Raw genomic sequence first — 20,950 nt, 5'->3', positions numbered from 1 at the left:
GCTAAACTCTCTAAATACATACAGGGTGCATTTCTCTGTTTTTCTTCTGTCCTGTGCAAGAGTTCAGGTCCGCTTTAAGGTGGAATGTATTGAAGTCAACGTTCTGCCTCTACGCTTTTCCCATTGTCTTCAATGCATTCCGTCACACTACCAAATTCCACTGTTCATCGGGACATATAAACGCCACAAACATATTATATACAGTAGTAAGTATCCAGTACTTATTATGTATTCCGCTGGTGATCAGTGCAGCTTCCTATGCTTACCTCCTCCTGAAACCGGCTTCCTTGGTTGCTAGGCAACTGACTGGGGCATCAAAACAGATTCAGGAAGGTCGCCGTGACCGCCAAGTTAAACTCCGCTCTTTTAAGTTTCTTTATGTATATATAATAATGTGAAAAACATCAGCTTATACTGCGGCTCCGGTCCAAATGTTTTATTGTAGTGTTTATTAATATCAGGGGGAGTTCTGCTCGGGTAAGAAGTTATCGACTGTAATGAGGCTAAAACTCACACTACCAAGTGCTCAAAAAGCTAAATAATTACTTTTCATTCTGCTCTCCTCTCCTGTAATAAAGCTGCTCCTGTTAGATGACATCACCACTGCCAATCAATTGGATTCAGTCCTCCCCGTCACAGACTCGGATAGCAAACTGTGCTTGCTCTTCATCCATTAGTGTCTCAACAACACTGGGTGCATTTACTGGTCATAAGCGTTAAGAGGACCTGTAGTGACACATAGTAGAATGCAGTACACTAATTTACCTGGTTTCAGCTTCAGAAACACTTCCTATAGCTATATATTGCTGTATATTGGTGTGTAACCCCGCCTTCCAGTGATGTCACAGCCTAGGCAGATTAGCTATGCAGAATTCTCCTCCCAGAGTGTTTTGGAAGACCAGCTATTGATTGCACTTCCTTCGAAACTCTCAGTGAATGAACATTCCGCAGAGCTACACCTGACAGGAAGATGTCACCACATGTGATAAGTTTCAGAATATAATTCGGGGCGAGGGAAGAGTTTACAATGGGCAAACAGTGACTGAATAATTTATACCATGAATATTGTAGGGAAAAAAAATATCTAGCTGCCGGCTAATTTTTTGGCAACTCTTGGTTTTGATGGGAACCCTTCTGTCTCTGGAGGTTTTCAAGTTATTGGAATCTGTTGCTCAGTTGTTAGGGATGAGCAGAGAATTCTCTGCAAAGGCAAATATCTGCCTCCCCGGGGAGTGAAAGACCTGCTAGCAAATGAAACCCAGTAGCTTCTAATCCTTTATGTGACAGCTGCGTTCATTAAAGGACACCCGAAGTGACATGTGACATGATGAGATAGACGTGTATGTACAGTGCCAAGCACACTAATAACTATGTTGTGTTCCTCTTTTTCTTTCTCTGCCTGAAAGAGTTAAATATCAGGTATGTAAGTGGCTGACTCAGTCCTGACTACTCACCGATAAGAAATTCCAACTATAAAACACTTTCCTAGCAGAAAATGGTTTCTGAGCACAAGAAAGAGATAAAAAAAGGGTCAATGGTTCATAGATTTTAGCTCTGGCATACATCAAATAATGTGTCATTGAGAAAAAAACAATAAAACAGGTAAAACGTAAAAAGTAGATTTAAACATAAAATAAAACTGTGGAATATCTTAAAAAGCCATTTTTAGGAGAAGGAAGATGGATACAATTGTTTGTCATTCATTTATTTTCACCTCAAGTATCCTTTAAGGTTTTTCTAACTGATCAGCAGCTAGTGACTTACATTTGCTATCATTCCTCCCACTTGATGGAGCGGAGTGGTCTGTGCAAGAGAGGCACCCGGTATAACAAGTTACAACTCTTAAAGGGGAACTGAAGAGAGAGGTATATGGAGGCTGCCATGTTTATTTCCTTTTAATCAATACCAGTTGCCTGGCAGCCCTGCTGGTCTATTTCTCTGCAGTAGTATCTGAATAACAACAGAAACAAGCATGCAGCTAGTCTTGTCAGATCTGACTTTAAAGTCTGAAACACCTGATCTGCTGCATGCTTGTTCAGGGGCTATGGCTAATAGTATTAGAGGAAGAGGATCAGCAGGGCTGCCAGGCAACTGGTATTGTCTAAAAGGAAATAAACATGGCAGCCTCCATATACCTCTCACTTCAGTTGTCCTTTAACTGAAGAAAAACATGCAGAGATCGATCCTACACCACTATCAGGAAATGCAGCTTACTTACAGAGAGGAACACAGAGAGAATGCAGGAAAACACAATACCATAGAGATCACTTCATTTTACAGACAGTGACATCTTGTGGTTGTTTTACTGTACTGCAGTTTAGGTAATAATCCTCTTGATGATACCAACACCACTGTCCAAATGACATTGCTTGTTAGATCACTAGGAATACACATCATTCTTTACTGAACGCAGTAAATATTCCCTTTTTTAACATATGTGCATTAAATGCCTCTTTAAGCGTTGGTTTTATCCTATATTTGCGTAGCGTTTTCGTCTGTAAGACACGCAGGCGTTTGCCATAGACCCGCGCACTTGTATGCGTACATGTCAGGAATAAGGGAGACTTTAATAATTCATCTGCCTCTATTTTCGGAGAGTTTAATCTAGTCTGAGGATAAAGAAGCGCAGATATCTTCCAGGGGCCTGGCCTCCACCAAATCTTGAAAGGTTAGCCGCATCTTAGTTAAAGTTGGTACAGCCGGGTCCCCAGGAGGGCCGGCGAAGGCTCCAAAGACAGCCTCGTGTTTTTGTACTAAAGTCTGAATTGAAGTTGGCCCGGGGCTATGAGCAAATGGCCAGACTTGTAAGAGACGATGTTCACCAAAGTGCTAAACTAGAACTGGCAGGTAGAGAGGAACGCAGAGGTCTCCGAGGACCCCCACTCTCATTTCTCTGCTCTAGCCCCGGGTCAATCCACAGAGCTCCTTCCATGGCGCGCAGGCTGCAGGTAGCGGCAGGAGTTGTTAGCCGGCAATGGAAAAGTCACTCTAAGCCTTTGGCGGCTCTTGTTCGTGACAACTGTCAGCTCCGCACTCTGTTTGCGTAAGAACGGCGATCAGTCTATGCTTTTAGCAGCTCTCCGACCCCTTCCTGATCTCCCTTCGTGACAATTGGTTCTTCTACTACAGTACTGATGCACTATTTAAAGTGTAATTCCATTTATGTTAAAAACCCAAACTCCAATTAGGAGAAACATTCAAGAGGAACTCTAGCGAATATAACTTAATTAATAAAAATGCTTTTCTTAATGCAATAATAATTCTTTATAAATGATTTAGTCAGTGTTTAGTCAGCTAGCTTTTGTAGCAGAATCAAAAGCCTTGTAGCCAAATCAAAAATATGGGCTACAAATGGGGTGCCTTTTTGTTGCCAAATCGAAACCTTGTAGCAGAAAACCTTGTAGCGAATCAAAAATATAGGCTACAAAGGGGCGCTCTTTTGTAGCTGATTTGAAAACCTTGTAGTCGAAAAAAAAGTCAGGTGCCCTTTTCACCACCTTGTAGCCCATATATGCAGAAATAACATTGAAATCTATGGAGGCGCCCTTTTATTACAGATGGCTCAGGCGCCCTTTTCAACTCATAGCAAGGAAATGAGCAGCGTTACTTAAAAACAGACTAGTGCCTACCTGCAAAAGAGTGCAAGCCCCACTTGTGGGGTCGAATACACACCGAGCATACACATGACCTGTCTACCACTAGAGGAGGATGTTGGTTTCCATTAACAGCTTGCATGCAACCTATTAAGTACTCGTCCCTCCCACTGCGAAGAAGTCAATCCTCCATGGGAGGGGCCTAACTAACTAAATCCTAACCTATGTATATGCATAGCCTGGGTGCGGCTAATCAAATAAAATCGAAAATTTAAAATTGCGCAAAAGGTGGATCAGCGCAACACCAGGCCGCCTCCGAATGGCCTCCATCAGAGATGCGCTGAGCCCCCCCCAGGAACTACAAACGCACCTTGAACCCAAACAGAAGCTCTGCATATACACCAAAAGCATGGCTGTTAAGTGGGAGCAGCTGACCAAAAACGAATTACATTAGTACATAGCAAGGAAATGAGCAGCGCTACTTAAAAACAGACTAGTGCCTACCTGCAAAAGAGTGCAAGCCCCACTTGTGGGGTCGAATACACACCGAGCATACACATGACCTGTCTACCACTAGAGGAGGATGTTGGTTTCCATTAACAGCTTGCATGCAACCTATTAAGTACTCTAGTGGTAGACAGGTCATGTGTATGCTCGGTGTGTATTCGACCCCACAAGTGGGGCTTGCACTCTTTTGGGGGGGCTCAGCGCATCTCTGATGGAGGCCATTCGGAGGCGGCCTGGTGTTGCGCTGATCCACCTTTTGCGCAATTTTAAATTTTCAATTTTATTTGATTAGCCGCACCCAGGCTATGCATATACATAGGTTAGGATTTAGTTAGTTAGGCCCCTCCCATGGAGGATTGACTTCTTCGCAGTGGGAGGGACGAGTACTTAATAGGTTGCATGCAAGCTGTTAATGGAAACCAACATCCTCCTCTAGTGGTAGACAGGTCATGTGTATGCTCGGTGTGTATTCGACCCCACAAGTGGGGCTTGCACTCTTTTGCAGGTAGGCACTAGTCTGTTTTTAAGTAGCGCTGCTCATTTCCTTGCTATGTACTAATGTAATTCGTTTTTGGTCAGCTGCTCCCACTTAACAGCCATGCTTTTGGTGTACATGCAGAGCTTCTGTTTGGGTTCAAGGTGCGTTTGTAGTTCCTGGGGGGGCTCAGCGCATCTCTGATGGAGGCCATTCGGAGGCGGCCTGGTGTTGCGCTGATCCACCTTTTGCGCCCTTTTCAACTCATTCCACCTTCTGGTCATAGTATAGTGTCCTTGTCTGATTCAGAACAGAAAGCTTTCTGTTATTTGCATGCTAAGATAAGCATTTTAATGTAGCTGGAAAAAAAAAAAAAACACACACAAAAAAAAAACACAGAAAAACTTCCCACAATCTCACTGGCACTGCACAGTTTCTGCAGTTAGGCAATGGCACCCAGACCAGACAACTCCCTTTAACCACTTGCCGACCAGGCGAATTTTCACTGATCGGTGCTGCGTGGGCTCTACAGCCCGCAGCACCGATCAGCAGTGCAGCAGGGCGATCAGACTACCCCCCTTTTTTCCCCACTAGGGGGATGTCCTGCTGGGGGGGTCTGATCGCCGCCGGCCATTAGTGGGTAGCGGGGGGGGCTCCTCAAAGCCCCCCTCCGCAGCGTTTTGTGCGCTCCCTCCCTCCCCTTACCTCCCTCTCCCTTGCTGGGCTGCGCAGGACGGATAACCGTCCTGCGCATTGTGGGATAGGCTTCAGCCTTTCATATGGCGGCGATCCCCGGCCAATCAGAGGCCGGGGATCGCCGATCTGACTTACGGCGCTGCTGCGCAGCAGCGCCGTATGATGTAAACAGCGGGGATTTCTTCCCCGCCTGTTTACATTTTGCCGGCGAGCCGCTATCGGCGGCTCTCCGGCTGTTTACGGAGACACCCTCCGTGAACTGACATGGAAAGGCCGCTCGATCGAGCGGCCGTTTCCATGGTAACCCGCAGACGACCAGTTTACGCCAATCGGCGTTAGCTGGTCGTCAAGAGGTTAAAGAGAAACTCCGACCAAAAATTGAACTTTATCCCAATCAGTAGCTGATACCCCCTTTTACATGAGAAATCTATTCCTTTTCACAAACAGACCATCAGGGGGCGCTGTATGATTGATATTGTGGTGAAATCCCTCCCACAAGAAACCCCTCTCACAAGAAAAGTTTGAACTTTTTTTGGCAGTTTCCTGTCTGTGAACCTTGTTGCATTGTGGAAAATAGCGGTTACAGGTGTTTCCAACTGCCAAAAACCATGCAGCAGCTACTTCACCTGCCAGCACTAAAATGTTCACTGGAGTTCCTCTTTAGGTGGCTGCATTTGCGTACAGTGCCAGCACCAGGACCAGAAAACAAAATGCTGCCAGCTGCAATTTTTCGCTCAATGGATCTGAATCCACATAGCCATATATGGCACAGATACATGTAGTCTCCGGTTAACGAACGAGATAGGGTCATGCATAAGTCGGGGACTACTTTTATAGAGATTTGTGTGCAGCACCGATTTCCAAAATGGACGCAGCAGGCCAGTGGAAACCTTCCATAAGAGGCAGCGGATCTGCAGGACAGCCAGGCAATATGCATTATTTAAAAGAAAATTAAAAATGTCCCTCGGTATACCTCTCGCCCCTGGTTCTTTTTAAAGTGTACTGGAGGCGAATGTGACTCGATGAGATAAACGTGTACACTGAGTGCAAAACATATTAATAACCAGGCTGTTTTTATTTTTTTATTTTATTTTGCTGCCTGAAAGAGTTAATTATCAAGCATGCAAGTGACAGCTTCTTTTTTGTCAGTATGGAAATATAGTGAACTTCACTGATGAGCATATTACAGCTATTAAAGTTTTCCTGTCAGAATACAACTTCTGAAGTCATGGGAGAGATAGAAAAAGGTCAATCGTTCATGTATTTTAACTCTGGGACTGCTAATAGGCCGCCATTGAGCAGAGACAAAATGTTTAGATATAAAATAAAACCATGGGATAGCTAAAAAGTCATTTTTAGGCATAGGAGGACAGATCCAGTTTTGTCTCATCCGTTTATTTTCACCTCTGGTTTATTTTAAGCTCTCCTCCCTTTGTGAATCAGGACACAGCTTTATCCGATCTCTTAAACAGACGAGATTTGCATCGTGAGTAGAATTAGGGGGGTCTCCGGAGAGCGCTTCACCTGCCTCTATATTCAGCGTTACAGGAATACTCCGGGCCTAATGACCTGTTTATGGTGAAGATTCCTCCTTATACATTGTATTAGCCCAGATTAGCATTTGTAAGATTCTATTTTTAGCCCCGCGGTTATTTGCCGCTCGTGAATCTGTTTTGAATGAGAGACCCGCTTTATTAAGAAGTCTCTAATTTAATGTCTTTCTCATTTACTCTCTCTCTGAGTAATAGGAAAAAAATAATGGCTTTCATTACAGCCTTGCTAAAAACAGCAGGGGGGGCATTTTAAAAATGTAAATGTGGCATTCATTCCCCAGCCTGTAGCTGGCAGCGTGGAGCACGGTCCCGGAAGGGGAGGTTGGGATCTGTGCTATTAGCGATCGCTGAATCGATGGCGTTTGTACTCCTGCGAGGAAGCGCACTCATTATACAGAAACGCCTCTGGGTGTCCTTAGATTGGATGAATATTGAGTGAGAATAGCATTCACAGTTTATCTTTATTTCCTGTCGTTTAAAAGTTATCAGCAGACAAATTGTTTTGCTAAGAATCTGTTTAGTTGCCGAACCCCCGAACCCCCTTCCCCCAGACATCAAATCTTCTCAACCGAGGGGCGTAGCAATAGGGGTTGCAGAGGTTGCGACCACATCGGGACCCTTGGGCCAGAGGGGCCCCCGAAGGGCCCTCCCTCAACTACAATATTAGCTCTCTATTGGTCCTGTGCTCATAATAATCACTTCTATAGATACTTTGAATAGAGGTAATCATTAACAAACTGCTCCCCATCCTCTTCTTGCACCTCTGACACTGTAGTTGCCATTGGCAGGTTTTGGTGCACCATATTAATTATTTTGTATAGTGTGTTTGGGGGGCCCCAATGTAAAACTTGCATCGGGGCCCACAGCTCCTTAGCTTTGCCACTGCTTCAACCGCATGATTATCAGCTCAACACAACAGGCAAAACTCCTACCTGACGGGGCTTTAGGGCTGAAACCCACCAGAGCATTTTTGGCAGCGATTTTGAATTGTCGGTGATTCTTAAAATGCTTTGCTGATGTATCTGGTTGTTGGGGAACCTACTAGTGCAATTGCAATTACGGTCAATCACAATTGAAGGACAGGCAGCATTTTGCGCTCAATGCCATCTATAAAAGCACTGCATAATCGCTTTGAAAAGTGATTTTGCAGCGATTTGGGGGCTGAGCGTTTTGAGTTTTTAAATAGTTAATTATACTTACCTAGTGTCCTGACGTCCGACTTCCTCCTGTAGCCCCGCCCCCTACCAGAAGAGCTTACAGGCATTTCTCTAGAGAAGCACCTATGACCGTTTCCTTTAGGTGGTGGGGCTACGGACAGAAGCCGGACATTGGGAACCCTGGTAAGTATAATAAAGTTTATGTACAGCGCTTCAAAAAGGAGCGAAATGTGATCGCAATTCAAACACGATCCCTAGTGGGTTCCAGTCTAACAGACAATAGTATGTGCTGCTTCTGCCTGGAAGAAATTACCATTTCTTCGGACTAGTTTCAACTAATATTTTTCTGATGCAAAACAATTACGGATGGCATGCTGCAGATTTCTGCATCAGATTGTGAATGCAGGAAACGGACTCCAGTGAATGCCTATGGGCCTGTTTCAAATAACATGTTCATCAAATGGGAAACAATGCATGATGCAGGAATCTGCAAATCACGTGTAGTGGAAACAGGCCCTTAATTGCTCCCCAACATTTTGTGTATTGCAGGCTTGTACTTTTTGTAATACTGTACATACTGTCTATGTAGTATACATTCCTCCCAACTTTTTGGGATGAGAAAGAGGGACACTTAATGAGGAACTCCAGTGAAAATAATGTAATAAAAAAAAAGTGCTTCACTTTTACAATAATTATATATAAATGATTTATCCAGTGTTTGCCCATTGTAAAATCTGCTTATTTGGCAGTTGGAAACAGCTGTAAACAGCTATTTCCCACAATGCAACAAGGTTCACAGACAGGAAACTGCCAGGAGTACCACAGTCCTCAGAGTTTCTTGCGTGAGGGATTTCACCACAATATCAGCCATACAGCGCCCCATGATGGTCTGTTTGTGAAAAGGAATAGATTTCTCATGTAAAAGGGGGGGTTTCAGCTACTGATTGGGATAAAGTTTAATTCTTGGTCGGAGTTTCTCTTTAAGCCACGCCCATGCCCCACCCATGCTCACACCCCTAGTCACGCATATCATAAGATTTCATAAGAAAAATATGTTGTTTTATAATTCAAACCACACTGGTCCATTTTTCTATCCTGGTTCATTTTCCTTCATATTAACATTTTAAAATGTGTAATATATCAATTTAAAGGACGGGAATAAAGTTTAGAGTCAATCAAACACATTTTTTTTGTAGAGAAATCTATATATTTACATAGAAAGAGGGACAAAGTCCTGAAAGAGGGACAAAGTCCTGAAAGAGGGACAGAGGGACAGGGCCCCCAACAAGGGACTGTCCCTCCAAAAGAGGGACAGTGGGGAGTTATGAATATACCTGGCTGGCTGTACCCTGTAGCTCCTTTATAAGATGACTCTGCAATGTTATCAAAGGGACAGCTGCCCAAACTCATTCCTAGAGATGGCTAATGATATGTTAGACAAGTCTATACTGTACAGCGCTGAGTTAGATGTCGGTGCTATATAAATTCTAAATAATAATAATTCCACCCTGTAAAAAAAAGGTTTCAGGAGTAGTGAGAAATGGTTTATTATAAGATTGGTCAGAATTGGCAAATTTGGAATCTGAAAGTATTCCTGCGGAGGCTGATGGTGGGTTTGAGGTGACTTTTTTTTTTCTTTTTTTAATGACTTTTTGTCTAGAATAAAAAAAAAAGTGCCATATAGCAAGAGTAATGGGAAGAGTGCAAAATCCGTGATAAAACCAGATCTTAATTAAGGGAAAACATTGCTTTATCACATGCTAATGACTCTATGCCCCGAGGACACGTCATCTTAAATTCAGCTTAATGTCCTTTTTCCACTCACTGTCTGTGGCGTGGCGGGTGCTGTGCCTGATGAGCACCGTCTCTGGGATATTTTCCGTTCACTGTCCGTGGCGTGGCGGGTGCTGTGCCTGATGAGCACCGTCTCTGGGATATTTTCCGTTCACTGTCCGTGGCGTGGCGGGTGCTGTGCCTGATGGGCACCGTCTCCGGCATATTTTCCGTTCACTGTCTGTGGCGTGGCGGGTGCTGTGGCTGATGGGCACCGTCTCCGGGATAGTTTCCGTTCACTGTCTGTGGCGTGGCGGGTGCTGTGCCTGATGGGCACCGTCTCCGGGATATTTTCCGTTCACTGTCTGTGGCGTGGGCGGTGCTGTGCCTGATGGGCACCCTCTCCGGGATATTTTCCGTTCACTGTCTGTGGCGTGGCGGGTGCTGTGCCTGATGGGCACCGTCTCCTGGATATTTTCCGTTCACTGTCTGTGGCGTGGCGGGTGCTGTGGCTGATGGGCACCGTCTCTGGGATATTTTCCGTTCACTGTCTGTGGCGTGGGCGGTGCTGTGGCTGATGGGCACCGTCTCCGGGATATTTTCCGTTCACTGTCTGTGGCGTGGCGGGTGCTGTGGCTGATGGGCACCGTCTCTGGGATATTTTCCATTCACTGTCTGTGGCGTGGCGGGTGCTGTGCCTGATGGGCACCGTCTCCGGGATATTTTCCGTTCACTGTCTGTGGCGTGGGCGGTGCTGTGGCTGATGGGCACCGTCTCCGGGATATTTTCCGTTCACTGTCTGTGGCGTGGGCGGTGCTGTGCCTGATGGGCACCCTCTCCGGGATATTTTCCGTTCACTGTCTGTGGCGTGGCGGGTGCTGTGCCTGATGGGCACCGTCTCCTGGATATTTTCCGTTCACTGTCTGTGGCGTGGCGGGTGCTGTGGCTGATGGGCACCGTCTCTGGGATATTTTCCATTCACTGTCTGTGGCGTGGGCGGTGCTGTGGCTGATGGGCACCGTCTCTGGGATATTTTCCGTTCACTGTCTGTGGCGTGGGCGGTGCTGTGGCTGATGGGCACCGTCTCTGGGATATTTTCCGTTCACTGTCTGTGGCGTGGGCGGTGCTGTGGCTGATGGGCACCGTCTCTGGGATATTTTCCGTTCACTGTCTGTGGCGTGGCGGGTGCTGTGGCTGATGGGCACCGTCTCTGGGATATTTTCCGTTCACTGTCTGTGGCGTGGGCGGTGCTGTGGCTGATGGGCACCGTCTCTGGGATATTTTCCGTTCACTGTCTGTGGCGTGGGCGGTGCTGTGGCTGATGGGCACCGTCTCTGGGATATTTTCCGTTCACTGTCTGTGGCGTGGGCGGTGCTGTGCCTGATGGGCACCCTCTCCGGGATATTTGTCGTTCACTGTCTGTGGCGTGGCGGGTGCTGTGCCTGATGGGCACCGTCTCCTGGATATTTTCCGTTCACTGTCTGTGGCGTGGCGGGTGCTGTGGCTGATGGGCACCGTCTCTGGGATATTTTCCGTTCACTGTCTGTGGCGTGGGCGGTGCTGTGGCTGATGGGCACCGTCTCTGGGATATTTTCCGTTCACTGTCTGTGGCGTGGGCGGTGCTGTGGCTGATGGGCACCGTCTCTGGGATATTTTCCGTTCACTGTCTGTGGCGTGGCGGTGCTGTGGCTGATGGGCACCGTCTCTGGGATATTTTCCGTTCACTGTCTGTGGCGTGGCGGGTGCTGTGGCTGATGGGCACCGTCTCTGGGATATTTTCCGTTCACTGTCTGTGGCGTGGCGGGTGCTGTGGCTGATGGGCACCCTCTCCAGGATATTTTCCGTTCACTGTCTGTGGCGTGGCGGGTGCTGTGGCTGATGGGCACCGTCTCTGGGATATTTTCCGTTCACTGTCTGTGGCGTGGCGGGTGCTGTGGCTGATGGGCACCGTCTCTGGGATATTTTCCGTTCACTGTCTGTGGCGTGGGCGGGTGCTGTGCCTGATGGGCACCCTCTCCGGGATATTTTCCGTTCACTGTCTGTGGCGTGGGCGGTGCTGTGGGCCTGTGGCTGATGGGCACCCTCTCCGGGATATTTTCCGTTCACTGTCTGTGGCGTGGGCGGTGCTGTGGCTGATGGGCACCCTCTCCGGGATATTTTCCGTTCACTGTCCGTGGCATGGGCGGTGCTGTGCCTGATGGGCACCGTCTCCAGGATATTTTCCGTTCACTGTCCGTGGCATGGGCGGTGCTGTGCCTGATGGGCACCGTCTCCAGGATATTTTCCGTTCACTGTCCGTGGCGTGTGCTGTGGCTGATGGGCACCGTCTCCAGGATATTTTCCGTTCACTGTCCGTGGCATGGGCGGTGCTGTGCCTGATGGGCACTGTCTCTGGGATATTTTCCGTTCACTCTCTGTGGCGTGGCGGGTGCTGTGCCTGATGGGTAGAGATGGGCCGAACGGTTCGCCTGCGAACGGTTTCAGGCGAACTTTGGGGGTTCGCGTTCGCCTGCATCAGGCGAACTTTTGCGGAAGTTCGATTCGCCCCATAAAGCTATATTGAGCAAAGTTTTTCGCCTCCATTTTACTGTCAGCAGACATGTTATTGTGAAACACACTGCTTTCAGTGCTAAAGACCCCACTCACCCTCCCTTCAAGCTAGGTCCTTTTATACCATTTGACTCAGTTGTCTGCCTACACTAATTAGTTATGGGACAGCTGCTACACACTATGCTAGGGAGATTTTAATTGGCCTCCCTCCTCCCTCCTCCCTCCTCCCTCCTCCCTCCTCCCTCCTCCCTCCTCCCTCCTCCCTCCTCCCTCCTCCCTCCTCCCTCCTCCCTCCTCCCTCCTCCCTCCTTCTACCCTTCTACCCTTCTACCCTTCTACCCTTCTACCCTTCTAACTATTCCCTCCTCCCTCCTACCGGAGGGAGGAGGGTCTCTTCTGCCAGGGAATTATACTATTTTAAAAACCAGTATACATCATACTATAGCCGGGAATCGAACCCAGATCTCACTGTGTGGTGGGCACGTCACCCTAAGCACTGTACCACTACAGTAGTAAGTGAAGCTTGCCTAAAATTTAACATTTATGCTCAACGCAATAGAACCATTAGGTTGCTTAAAGGAGAACTGTAGTGAGAGGTATATGGAGGCTGCCATATTGATTTCCTTTTAAGCTATACCAGTTGCCTGGCAGCCCTGCTGATCTATTTGGCTGCAGTAGTGTGAATCACACCAGAAACAAGCATGCAGCTAATCTTGTCAGATCTTACAAAAATGTCAAACCCCAGATCATACCATAGCTGGGAATCGAACCCAGATCTCACTGTGTGGTGGGCACGTCACCCTAAGCACTGTACCACTACAGAAGTAAGTGAAGCTTGCCTAAAATTTAACATTTATGCTCAATGCAATAGAGCCATTAGTTAAAGGAGAACTGTAGTGAGAGGTATATGGAGGCTGCCATATTGATTTCCTTTTAAGCTATACCAGTTGCCTGGCAGCCCTGCTGATCTATTTGGCTGCAGTAATAATAATCCAAACATTTGTATAGCGCTTTTCTCCTGTCAGACTCAAAGCGCTCAAGAGCTGCAGCCACAGGGACGCGCTCAAGAGGCCACCCTGCAGTGTTAGGGAGTCTTGCCTTGAACTCCTTACTGAATAGGTACTTGACCTAGCCAGGATTCAAACCCTGGTCTCCCATGTCAAAGGCAGAGCCCTTAACCAGTACACTATCCAGCCACTGTAGTGTGAATCACACCAGAAACAAGCATGCAGCTAATCTTGTCAGATCTTACAAAAATGTCAAACACCAGATCTGCTGCATGCTTGTTCAGGGTCTAGGGCTAAAAGTATTGGAGGCAGAGGATCTGCAGGATAGCCAGGTAACTGGTATTGCTTAACCACTTGCCGACCGCACGCTTATACCGTGCGTCGGCAAAGTGGCAGCTGCAGGACCAGCGACGCAGTATTGCGTCGCCAGCTGCAGGCTGATTAATCAGGAAGCAGCCGCTCGTGCGAGCGGCTGCTTCCTGTCAATTCACGGCGGGGGGCTCCGTGAATAGCCTGCGGGCCGCCGATGGCGGCTCGCAGGCTAAATGTAAACACAAGCGGAAATAATCCGCTTTGTTTACATTGTACGGCGCTGCTGCGCAGCAGCGCCGTAAGGCAGATCGGCGATCCTCGGCCAATCAGCGGCCGGGGATCGCCGCCATGTGACAGGAGACAGCCTGTTACTGGCTGCACAGGACGGATAGCGTCCTGTGCAGCCCGGATCTCCAGGGGGGGCCAGGTAGGAGAGGGAGGGGGAGGATTTCGCCGCGGAGGGGGGCTTTGAGGTGCCCCCCCCCCCTCGCAACACCCGGCAGGCAGGAGCGATCAGACCCCCCCAGCACATCATCCCCCTAGTGGGGAAAAAAGGGGGGCGATCTGGTCGCTCTGCCTGCACGCTGATCTGTGCTGGGGGCTGCAGAGCCCACCCAGCACAGATCAGCTAAGACAGCGCTGGTCCTTAAGGGGGGGTAAAGGGTGGGTCCTCAAGTGGTTAAAAGGAAATCAATATGGTAGCCTCCATATACCTTTCACTACAGTTCTCCTTTAAGCAACCTAATGGTTCTATTGCATTGAGCAAAAATATTAAATTTTAGGCAAGCTTCACTTACTTCTGTAGTGGTACAGTGCTTAGGGTGACGTGCCTACCACACAGTGAGATCTGGGTTCGATTCCCAGCTATGGTATGATCTGGTGTTTGACATTTTTGTACGATCTGACAAGATTAGCTGCATGCTTGTTTCTGGTGTGATTCACACTACTGCAGCCAAATAGATCAGCAGGGCTGCCAGGCAACTGGTATAGCTTAAAAGGAAATCAATATGGCAGCCTCCATATACCTCTCACTACAGTTCTCCTTTGAGCAACCTAATGGTTCTATTGCATTGAGCATAAATGTTAAATTTTAGGCAAGCTTCACTTACTTCTGTAGTGGTACAGTGCTTAGGGTGACGTGCCCACCACACAGTGAGATCTGGGTTTGATTCCCAGCTATGGTATGATGTATACTCATGTATGTATCCCCAGCTATGGTATGATGTATACTCATGTATGTATCCCCAGCTATGGTATGATGTATACTGGTTTTTAAAATAGTATAATACCCTGGCAGAAGAGACCCTCCTCCCTCCGGTAGGAGGGAGGAGGGAATAGGTAGAAGGGGAGGAGGGAGGATAAAATCTCCCTAGCAGAGTGTGTAGCAGCTGTCCCATAACTAATTAGTGTAGGTAGGCAAATGGTATAAAGGACCTTGCTTGGAGGAGGGAGGGTGAGCGGGTCCTCCAGCAGTGATGTGTATTTCACTCAATTAGGTGTGGCTCCAGGTATTAGAGCTTTTGAAACATGTTTTCTATCATTTTTCCAGCTGATAGAATGTTTTAAAACTTTGAAAGTTCGCCTCCCCATTGTAGTCTATTGCGGTTCGCGAACTTTTTCGCGAACCGAACCTTTTGCGGAAGTTCGCGAACAGGGTTCGCGAACCTAAAATCGGAGGTTCGGCCCAACTCTACTGATGGGAACTGTCTCCGGGATAGTTTCTGTTCACTGTCCCTGGCTCAGCAGGTGCCGTGGGAGGGGCTCTTCAGTATCTTTTCATGGGTTCGGATTCTGTGTAGTGGAATCATCTCCTCCTCTTTATCTTCTACAGTCCAGAATATGAAACGCTTAGACCTACTTATTGTGTCCGGCGTCCATCTTGCCACTGTAGCCATCGTTTCTTGCTCAGCCTGCGACCATTCAGAGTTGGTGCATGTACTGTTTGTTCCTTGCGCCCTTGTGGATCACGCTCTTGCACAGCTGTGTGCTGCTAAATCAGCAAAAAGGGGCACCCTGGGCCATTTGGAATTTTGGACACTGCCATAGACCAAAACATAAACATCCTCTGCTCGGAATGCGGTAGACCCATGCACAGTCCGCAAGGGTGTTAGCCTTAGCCTGGAGCGTCCTGGACATGCGCAATGGTTTCTGAACTGCACATGCCCAGGATGCTCTCGGCCATGGTTGCTATGCACACATTCATACAATAAGGGCACCGGGGAAATTTGGGAGCTGGGAGAAGCCACTAGTAGAATATCTCTAAAATTACAATATTCTATTATTGGGTGCTAGCTAATTCCTTATACTAAAGCTACATACTCACCTTCAGATGTCTTCTGGATCTCTGTCACACAAGGGATCCATTACTAATCCCTGCAGGGCGACAGAGCATTAAAGAGAAACCGTAACCAAGAATTGAACCTAATCCCAATCAGTAGCTGATACCCCCTTTCCCAAGAGAAATATTTTCCTTTTCACAAACGGATCATCAGGGGGCTCTGTATGGCTGATTTTGTGGTAAAAACCCCGCCCACAGTGTGATGTCAGGACCATGGTCCTGACAGTTTCCTGTCTGTGAACCTCATTGCATTGTGGGAAATAACTGTTTACAGCTGTTTCCAACTGCCAAAAAAGCAAGCAGCAGCTACTACCAGTGACATCACCTGCCAGCAGTAAAAATGTCACCATGTGATAAATGTCAGAATGTAAATCAGGGAGAGGAAATATTTTACAACGGGCAAACGCTGACAAAATCATTTATACATAAATATTGTAAAAATGAAAAAATGAAGCACGTTTTTTTATTACATTATTTTCACCGGAGTTCCTCTTTAACAACGCCTGTGTAATGACACGCATGTTAATTTGCGGGGGAAGAGGGGGAGGGATGAGCGTGAGCCACAGCCGGGTTTAGACCAGCGTGGGTGTGGACCTCAAGCTGCAGCCCACACTAAGCCACCGCCCACAGGTGCTTCTGGGTCTGTGCATATTTACCACCTTCGGTTAGTATACAGGATATGCTTAGTTCCCCCCCTGCACGATCTTGAACTCGGGCCTTACAGCATAGTCCCACCATAACAAAGATGGGGCGGATTCTACATGTCCCCTGGTGGGAATTAAACACGAGGCTTCAGATCGACCAGATGTCAGAATAATACCTGTTTAGGCACCATGCTGCTTGTTTGAAAGAAAACAGAACAAAAAAAAAACAACTTACAACCTGGAATGTCTCCCCGCGGAGTTCTCCCGCAGTTTGTATGGGATGACCTGCATCGAGGTTTACTCTTGTTCTGTAAAATCCATATTCTAAAAAAAAAAAAGCAGAAAATGAAGCCGTTGGCAGCATTGTTAACGGAATCAATAAAAATAAAATGGGGACAAAATAACATTGAGATGACTCGAAAACGAGTCTTTTCATTTCCCGCCGTTTGTTGTCTCCTCTGTTCCTTGTAATTTATGTCACAAACAATCCGAGAACCCTTTGGGGGCGCAGGAAAGGTTTAAGTGTATTTTATTTATTTTTTGGTATTATTTTGTGCTGCTCATATCGAGGTACCTCTGCGTCTGCCACTTTCTCAGGTTCATTTTGAAGTTTTTGTCTTTCTTTTTTTTTTTTTTAAACAACAAACGGTGGAAGAAAAAGGACTCTAATGGCATCGGCGAGGGGATTTATCGAGGAAATGCGTTGCGCTTTTTTTGCTTAATTCCGAAGGAAAAAATCCTAAGAGACGGTCTTGTTTTCATTTACATTCTATGAGACGAAGCATCCTGCCCTGATAATTTACCTGCAAAGTCACGGGAAACTCTCTCTTCCAACCAAACTTTTCTTGCAGATGAAAAGCCAACTTTTACCCGTCTGTGAACTTGAAGAAACTTTCCCATCGTTTATCCGCCGGTGTTACCGTTTTTTTGGTTCCAGGAGCTCTGCTGGCATTTGTAGAACATAATTGAAGCGCATTATTTAATCTTTGTCTCTTTTTGTATAAACAAGGAGGACGTTTCGCCAATAAAGCCAACCAGAGGCCGCTTTTTTGTCTTTTTTGGAAGGCGAAAAAAAGGAAAAGCAATTTGCAACATATAATTTAGCCGAAATCCTCTGGAGTCATAAATAATTATGTAGCGACTGTGTGTGAGGGCTCCTTCCAGCTCCCCGTCAAGGTGAAAGCAGGTTGGTGTAGCAGCAGTACGCGGTATTCTCGGTTATTAGGACGAAAGCGATAGACGGTTTTGCCTGAGTGCTTTCCAAAAGCCAATTTTAAACTAATGAACTTGGTTGGGAATGAAATATTTTAAGTGCAGCGCCGACTTCTCAGAACTTCAGGCACAAGAGTTATTTTAACATTCAAATGTGGATGTCTTCTGTATTATTGAAGAGTAGACGCCGTGCTCTGCATAGGTTGTTGAGCGCATTTAAACACTGAAGTCTCTTTTTTGCCTTAATTTCTTATCCACTCAGATTCAGCATTAAATCCTAAGTAGATTTACCGCATCCTCTCAGCAAAACGAGTGATTTATGGCTTAGAAATAGCCCTGCAAAGTTCCAGGCCTCGCATCATTCTCCTTCCTGGAAGAGGCAGAGCTGTGCGCAGTAGCTCTGCCTCCTGTACAGTCAATCTCCGCCTCTCCCTGCCCCTCTGAGTCTTCTTTCATTGACAGGGGCGGGGAGAGGTGGAGATTGACTGGATAGGAGGCAGAGCTACTGGGCAAAGCTCTGCCTCCTCGGGCAGCAAAATCTGCGACCTGCAAAGTCGTGGAACTTTGCAGGTCTATTTCTAAGCCCTAAATAATTCGTTTTGCCGGGGGATGTGGCAAATCTGCTTAGGATTCAATGGTCAATCGGACTGAATAAGAAATTAAGGTAAAAAAGAGACTTCAGTGTCTCTTTAAGCAAAGCGTATAGTGTGAGATGCATACATCAAATAAAGCCTCCTGGAGATTTGTTACTATAATACTGATATGTTACTATAAAAGTGTAAAATATCGGTGTTAAATACCAGTATTTTACTATGGACAAACCTAACGGCGCTAGTCTACTTTAGGGGACCCACCGCAAATCCCCATAGACACTTTCAGCTGGGCTGCAAAACGGAACAAATGGCTTCCGTTTGCTTGTTGAAACCCCCACAAGCCATATACCCATGGATAGGTAAGCATGCCCTGTAACGAATTGGGAGGTTTTCGGTAACAGAAAGTTTAAATTGGCCGTGTAGGAGCCACCGAACGGCCTAAATCTCGGTTCCGTCGGCCATCTTAATTCTGCTGTGCAGGTCTCTTTCTTCCTCCTCATTGGAGGGTTTGTTAGCTGGCACGCCCCCACCTAACAATCCCTCCAATGAGGAGGAAGAAACGACCTGCAGAGCAAAACCAAGATGGCCGACGGACCCGAAATTGCGGTCGTTCCGAGGCTCCTACACAGTCAGTTCAAACTTTTTTTTTTACCGAAACCCGCAAAATTCGTTAGAGGACATGCGTAGCTACCCGGGGATATAAGGCTTGTGGGGGTTTCATCAAGCAAACGGAAGCCATTTGTTCCGTTTTGCAGCCCAGCTGAAAGTGTCTATGGGGATTTGCGGTGGGTCCCCTAAAGTAGACTAGCGCCAACCTAACCCTACTCCCACACAGAACCCTCCATCCTGATGCCTAACCCTCCCCCCTCCCCTCACAAACTACCTACCTGACGCCTAATCCCTAATCCCCCAGACCATCAGGGGGCGCTGTATGGCTGATATTGTGGTGAAACCCCTCCCACAAGAAAGAAGAAAAGTACGTACTCTTCGCAGTTTCCTGTCTGTGAACCCTGTTACATTGTGGGAAATAGCTGTTTACAGCTGTTTCCAACTGCCAAAAACCATGCAGCAGCTACATCACCTGCCAACAGTAAAATGTTCACTGGAGTTCCTCTTTAATCGCCATCCCTCACTAACTCCTCCCATCGCTCCACCAGGGCGGCTCCCCTCCGTGAATTCCTCCACTGGCTTCCTATCCAGTCCAGAATCAGATTCAAGATATTGTGTCTGACCTACAAATCCATCCACAAAACCTGTCCAACCTACATTTCTGATCTTACTCAGAGATACACACCTAGCCGCTCACTCCGCTCCTCCAATGAACTTCGCCTGACCGTCCCCCGCATCACCCAGTCCCATGCACGCCTCCAAGACTTCTCAAGAGCCGCTCCGACACTATGGAACTCCCTACCTCCACCCATTAGGGCAGCCCCCTCCTTCAACACCTTCAAGAAGGCCCTCAAAACTCACCTTTTCACTCTTGCCTACCACCCCTCACAATTGCTCTAAACCCACAGCCGAACTCTGATCCCCTACCTCTCGTGTCCCTACCTCTCCCTCTAGATTGTAAGCCTTTGGGCAGGGTCCTCACTCCTTTTGTCTCCTACCTGATCATGCACCTCTATTACTGTGCACCCATGCTATGCATTTGAGTGAACCTAACTTGCCTAACTCCATGCTCCCATCCAGTGACTGACTAAGCATTACCTTGTACTCATACTGTGCTGTGTGATCTCCATGCTCCATCCAGTGACTAAGCATTACCTTGTACTCATACTGTGCTGTGTGATCTCCATGCTCCCCTCCAGTGACTGACTAAGCATTACCTTGTACTCATACTGTGCTGTGTGATCTCCATGCTCCCCTCCAGTGACTAAGCATTACCTTGTACTCATACTGTGCTGTGTGATCTCCATGCTCCCCTCCAGTGACTAAGCATTACCTTGTACTCATACTGTGCTGTGTGATCTCCATGCTCCCCTCCAGTGACTAAGCATTACCTGGTACTCATACTGTGCTGCGTGATCTCCATGCTCCATCCAGTGACTAACCATTACCTTGTACTCATACTGTGCTGTGTGATCTCCATGCTCCCCTCCAGTGACTAAGCATTACCTTGTACTCATACTGTGCTGTGTGATCTCCATGCTCCATCCAGTGACTAAGCATTACCTTGTACTCATACTGTGCTGTGTGATCTCCATGCTCCATCCAGTGACTAAGCATTACCTTGTACTCATACTGTGCTGTGTGATCTGGTTTTCTTGTATTCCTGTATTGTCATATTGCTGTTTGTCACCCCTAAATATTGTCTGTAACCTAAATTAATGTCCAGCGCTGCGTAATATGTTGGCGCTTTATAAATACAACAAATAAATAAATAAATAAACTACCTAAACCTAACTTCCCACCGCACATGAACTGCGTTGTAAACCGAGGCGCCAGAAGTATAAACTAAGTTAAAACAGTTAACAATGCTTGGATGGCAGTGGTGGACTTACCTCCTATAAGGAGACACTAAAACTGTCAATTTCAAAAGA

At 47.0% G+C, this 20,950-nt stretch overlaps 1 protein-coding gene and 1 long non-coding RNA gene across 7 annotated transcripts in view; one reads left to right on the top strand and one right to left on the bottom strand.

Annotated features, from left to right (window-relative positions):
- PCDH11X (protocadherin 11 X-linked) overlaps positions 1–20,950 on the top strand; it is a 1,835,932-nt gene that overhangs the window by 1,152,509 nt on the left and 662,473 nt on the right. The gene's annotated exons all lie outside the window — the stretch shown is intronic.
- Positions 499–19,434, bottom strand: LOC137528028 (uncharacterized). The gene is made up of 3 exons (XR_011023259.1): positions 19,395–19,434; positions 16,841–16,929; positions 499–726 (listed from the first exon to the last, which is right to left on the bottom strand). It is a non-coding gene; the product is annotated as an uncharacterized lncRNA (long non-coding RNA).

The sequence above is a fragment of the Hyperolius riggenbachi genome, chromosome 8, assembly GCF_040937935.1.
Source record: "Hyperolius riggenbachi isolate aHypRig1 chromosome 8, aHypRig1.pri, whole genome shotgun sequence".
NCBI classification, from domain to species: domain Eukaryota; kingdom Metazoa; phylum Chordata; class Amphibia; order Anura; family Hyperoliidae; genus Hyperolius; species Hyperolius riggenbachi.
The sequence above is the reverse complement of the archived record's forward strand: the minus strand, read 5'-3'. Positions and strand labels throughout refer to the sequence as shown.